This window comes from Amblyomma maculatum, chromosome 9 (assembly GCF_055883805.1).
Source record: "Amblyomma maculatum isolate TAMU_Amacu chromosome 9, ASM5588380v1, whole genome shotgun sequence".
In the NCBI taxonomy this organism is placed as follows: Eukaryota; Metazoa; Arthropoda; class Arachnida; order Ixodida; family Ixodidae; genus Amblyomma; species Amblyomma maculatum.
The window spans coordinates 31,103,535-31,109,534 of NC_139352.1; positions in this window are offsets into that span (position 1 = coordinate 31,103,535).

Consider the following 6,000-nt stretch of genomic DNA (forward strand, 5'->3'; position numbering starts at 1 on the left):
AGGCGCACTGTGCAGAAGGGAGCTGTGGCGGCAGGATTTCGGTTGAGGCGCTCGGGCAGAACATAGCGGTGTCACGGCGAATATGACCTGCGCGCGCAGCCAAACATAAATAGCAATATCACTCAACATCTGTGGTCGCTAAACGCACTAAGCATAATCTTATGGTATATTTAACTAGATTAAAACACGTGTTCTCTCTTCTGTCCTATTCCAGTGCTTCAAGTGCTGCTGTTTTCGTTATAGGTGACTAGCCGGGGCCAAATGTTGCCATCGTTAAACACATCTATTGCTACTGATTTCTATTCGTTGTGTCTATAGAAGAAAAAAAAAACGTTATGCGGTTAATACAGGCTAAAATGAGTGAAAAAATAAATTATGGGTAAAATTAACGGTCTCTTCTCCAGATGGGGGCGGGATTCAGTCCAAAGCCCTACCTGCTTGGGCTGTGTGGTGCGCCTTATCGATCAGGCGGACCTGGTATTCAAGGTTCGTCATGGCCAGCTCGTCCTCTCATTGTTCAGGAATGTAGGTTAGTGGTTAACAGGGACAGCACTTCTTTTTATTGAGTATGCTAGTGCAGCGTGGTACCGTGAGAGGTAGTCTCGCATGGTGGGCATTTATTACAGCTAGGTGTATACTGTGCAAGCCACTGACGAGCGGTAAGTATAAGTGTGCAGTTGTCTCCACCTGTTACTGATTTTTCTTGGATGTTTCTTGGGCGGTGACAGGTATGTTCATGCACCTTCTAGGCAGTGTTCGAGGATTACGCCATCATGTTTGAAAATTGTTTGCGCCTTTCCCGATGGACTTGACCTACTTGGTTGGCGATCGAGTGTTCGAACATAATCAACTGCCTAGATATATAGCATTTTTGTAATGGATCCGAAACTAGCCACTGGCTAAGGATCCAGATGCCTCATTCAACATGAAATTTGTATATTTTTTCTGTGCAATAAACTTGATGATGATGACGATGATAAACATTCTGTTTTGATTTCAGATTTCTCTAAACCGACCCCTGTCCTTGCCTCCATATGAGTGGGACGTTATTGAATCTGCCTTTGTTTGCGAAATAAATAGAGCAGCATGTTGAGCTAGATGACAATATAAAAGGTGAAAAAGGAACAAAAGGAGCGAAACGTTATTGATGTCTTCTTCCTACCAACTGCGCAGTCCTCTCGTGCCAACGTTCTAGTCCGCGAGCACACGTCCGACCATGATCTATATTCTCGCAGGTTACTGGGCACACAATATCGCCCCTAAATGTTTGGAAACGCCGCACCATCCAATATAGTGCACATCCTGCTGTTGCTGCTGCGATTAACCTGCGAAGACAGAGGCTATACAGGTCGGCATAGCCGCCCGCATCATCCCGAATATCTGAGGAGTATTTGGGGCTATGACCATCGTCTTCGAAAGTGCCACGCGAGATAGAGTCTGAGCAGTGCGACAGGAGGACGTCTGCAGGCTGTTCGGCTCCGTGAATGACGTGGAATGGTACAGAGGGACGAGCTTCTTCGGAGCCCCGCAGCACGCAGCCTGTGTATGATATGAGACATTATGGGGGTGAGAGGCACTTGCACTCTGCTTCCTCCCTGTCTGCGCCGGCTCCTACAATTGCTGCCTAATAAGCTACGCCCACCTGCTGGACGCTGATGACTGCCGGGAGCATGACGTCCCTGTCCGGATCTACACCGTCGAGGGCCTGGCCTCGGTATCCATCCGGAGCTGGAACACAGGAAGCGGTTACGAGGTGGCTAAGCCATCGTTCATGGTTGCTGTTAGTCATGGCTGCATTCTGTTCACTGGTCGAGGTGACTGTTTTTAAGGCTAAGCCTTGCTTGTCTCATAAGTGACATAGACAAAAGGTAAACGAAACTACGTGATCTTGTGACGTCAGCATGACGTAAGAAACATAATACGCGGTTAGTAGGTGCCGTCGTCCCACTCGTCATGGGGGCGGCTGTGACGTGCAAAACAGAGGACCCTGTGGAATGGTCTTAGCTCTGCCACAGGAGCAATAAAATTTCGAGCGTTTTAACACTTCTAAGCTTGTTTTTCACTTGCTACAGGTATATGTCAAACTTGAATATAGTCATTCCTGTCTTGGAGCACATTCTTAGACATGCTCGAAGCTTTTCAACCTGGATCGCCACGGTCAACGGCAAGAGCTATATAACTAGCTGCCTCCCATCCGCTTATTGCTGCACTTTCTTGCTCCCATTCACGCGCCTTAGCACTCGCGTCTCGTGCGCATTTTTTCCTTCCAAATGCTTACGAACATGGTGGCGACCCGAGTGCGTTATGCTACAAAAGAAAGGCAGCTACTTTTGACACACGGACCGCATGATTGCTCAGTCCTCGACGTTACTGCTTAGTCAACATCTTTATTCATTTAACAATAATGTTTGTAATTCCATCATTGCATACTTAGTTTAAGTAGCGAAGCAATAATAGTTGGTTTAAAAATAAAAAATAATCCTCATGTTGTCTCTTCTTCGATGCGCGGCGAAGTGCGGAAGGTATGGGAGAAAATGGTCGGCTCGTTTTGAATGTAGCTTTAAATAATGCCTGTGTCCTATCAACTGGCGTCGCGTTGGCACCATTCAATATATGCTCTCTAAAGAACCGACAATTTTTTTTATTTTAGTAGGCGGACCATATGGAGCAGGTGTTTTGAGCTGCTGTGATGCACTATGCAGTTTCAGTGGAAAGAAAAAAAAAAAAAAACAGGTGCGCTAACAAATGCTTCATTCAGCAGAAAATACGGCTGCTGACGCCGTGAGCGGAAAACCACTCACAATGGCTCTAGCATGTGGTGGTATATATCTGCATGGTGACATGGAAGCACACTGATTGGCTGGAGGGTTGTGTGACGTCATTAGATCTAGATCACATTGCTTCTAATTTGGGATGGGAGGGTGAAAAGTCAACTGAACCTTCCAGGATTCTTGGGCGGGCAGTGACATTCGGTACTCATCGGTCACGTAGGCATTTCCGAACAGCTTGGTTAAAGCCAAGCGTTATAGGTATCCGCGTCGGGTGGTCTTTCAATTATTTGGGTAGCTTACGGCTGTATACTGATGAATACGTGCGATATAATAGAGGCAGAAATTAAGGGACTAGTGAATAATGAGTTGTGAAGTGTGAAGTGCGCGTGTATGCAAACAAGGACCCGCAAAGGAACCCGTAGACGGGCGCTACGTACTAACGCTATCGCGGTATGCCCTTAAATGACCCCTGAAACGCTTGTTGTGGTAATATTTTAACTCAGAAATCCCTAGAGGTGGTATTTGGGAGTACTTGAGTCGAATTCAAAAGCTTTTCTTGAAGCGCATAATTTATAAATAATTGTTAAAAAGCGCTCCTGGAGACCGCTCGCCACATATTAGAGGCAGTTTAGCGCTAGCGCTTACCGCTACCGTCTACCGCGCGAGCGTCAGTACGCATGCGCAGATCACCGCGAGGGCAACATATGGCGCCACGTTCCAGTCAAATTCCGGTGGACTCCGTACGCAGGGACCAATCAGCTCGTGTTATGCTGGCGACGGGCGGTAGCAGTAAACGGCCGCGGCAGACAAGTCTCTAAACTGGCTCCCTCCCCGATGACGTCATTGTGGTTTGATGGATGTGCCTGCTCATTGGACTCTCCAAAGTGACAAGGGCGGGACGAGGCGTGGTGGGGCACCGTCTTGACTTTTTTCTTTAATTTTTTTTTTTGAGCACCGGCGTGCGAATAGTTGAGAATGGAAGAGGAGGATAATCATTTTCGATCGCTCATATGTTCGGTGCTAATGAAGATAGCCTAAATACGTTTGCTTTGCTGATAGCACTTTTAGTTTTAGCGAATATCGTTTCATGTCCCCTTTAAAGCCGGAGATAGAGTGTCCCCCCATTTCTTTCCCTCTCCAATTCCGCCGCTCCATCATCATGTTTGTGCAACTGTTGCTGCGTACTATGGACAAGCCGTATGATGCTGGCTGGGCATCTGGTGTTGATGTGAAGGTGGTGTAGGCTATATGAAGGCCAACGCGAAATATTTCCACTTCCTTGTCTTGCAATATTTCGATATAGCTATCCTCGTAATTGCGCCAGGAAGGGTGTCAGCCTCCATATAAACTGCAAAAGTCGGGAGATTATAAGTAGTGCCGTCCTCTACACGCATGGAGCTTAGTGTGGGAGGCGTAAGAGTAGCATTATGTTTATTGAGCTCCTGGGTGGTCGCTACCATTCTGTTGTGTACGGTTTGTTGTGGCGTTCACGCAGATCGCAGCATAGTGAGACGTAGGATTCTAGATTTGAACTCGGTAGGATATCTTGAATCAGCTACGCTTGAAAATGGTGGACTGTCAAAGTTAGTTTTAATCTTTGTCAAGTGGTTATGGCAAGAAAGCTCGTTTCGAGCGTAATGCGGATGCATGTCTTCGAGCTCAGTATGCAATGTGGAACTTTCAGGAGATCGGTACAGATCCATGTTTGGGGAAGAAAACGTGCGACCTAGGAAACCGGATGTAAAGAGAGGTGATTATCTCTAAGATTCGGCGTGTGCGCACCTGTCCTTACGCTTTGAACGTCTTACCTTGAGCATCCAGCCCAGGGGTTTTCCCAGTATTGAAATTAGGGGTTTATATAAATATCTAGCTAGGAGAGGGGGGAGGAAGGGTGTTGAGATTAAAGGAAGAGCAGTAGCCACCTTTGGTCAGTGCGCAAAAAAGAACGTTGTGAATCAAGGGTGTCTTTAAGAAAAACAAGATAATGTGTAGGAGATTAACTTGTACAGTTTATTCTGTTAGGTTATGACATCACTGTCATATTGAACCTACCAGGAGGAAAAGGGTCTCCTTTCACGACGCTTTCTTTCGCGCTGGATTTCCTATGACACCATGCAAACTTGATCAAATATTTATCCTTCTTCTATTCCGATACATTTTTCGAGCTTTAGTTTCTCCTTTATTTCGTCTCTCCATCACAGCCGTTCACACAACGTTCAGTTGCAAGCCAGAGACATGTTCGACTATATACTCGGCCTCTTTACCCAATACTGAATCTATCGTCTTCGATGCGTCACCGTTTCATCCCAACAACAACACAAGGAGGCTCTGTTTCACTTCGCATTTCAACTGAAAAACTTCCCCGCTCTTTCGCCCTTCTGAGGGCAAAGTAACAAAGTGTACTCAAGGAGGCGTTGTACGGTATGCGGAAAATCTGGCGCACGACACCGCGTATTAAAGGACACGTGTTTCTTTTTAGTGTCAATAAATAGCTGGACCACTGTTTTTCTACAGTGGACAGCAGCAAAAACCTTAACTGCTTTCCTTCATGCCAGCTTGTCTACCTGTTTTTCTCAATTCAAGTTTTGCGATTCCAGCACGTTTGTTATTGAGTATAGGACCATTTCGTGCGTGTTTTCTTTTAATTTGTTGTGAGCATCTTTTTCTAAGTATTATTTTCTTGCACTGTACCTTCCTCCCAAATTTAGTAACATTTCTAATGAAGCTGTGTTATGAAAAATTCGCACGAATCTAGAGACTGACCATGGAGATTTAGAATTCCCGACGCAGAGCTTAGATCGCAATATCTTTGTAATGTTTGCGAATATTTGCAATAGAAGTGCAATAACAATTCATAGTTCAGGTAACGCATAAGCAACTAATTACATGTAATAAGTTTAATTTCCATGTAATTTTGTAATTATTCGATTATGTTTTCACACACCAACGTTCTGAGTAATTCAATTACTTATTCTGGTTATCAGCTACCTGTAGTTTTTTGCTCTATTTTCTTTAAGGAAACAAGTTTCAATTAAAGGTACAACTTTGAGATCCTCGACTTGGCGGGGAACGCTGGTGCTAGCAAGGATGTTTCCTTCGTGACAGAGCGACAATGGATCGACAGAAGAGAAGCTTCGCGTGATCATATTTCGGCCACACCGAGTCACCGCCGCTTCTCCTGGTATATAGTTCCCGTTGCGAGAAATATCACGTGTCCGCACTGTGTGGA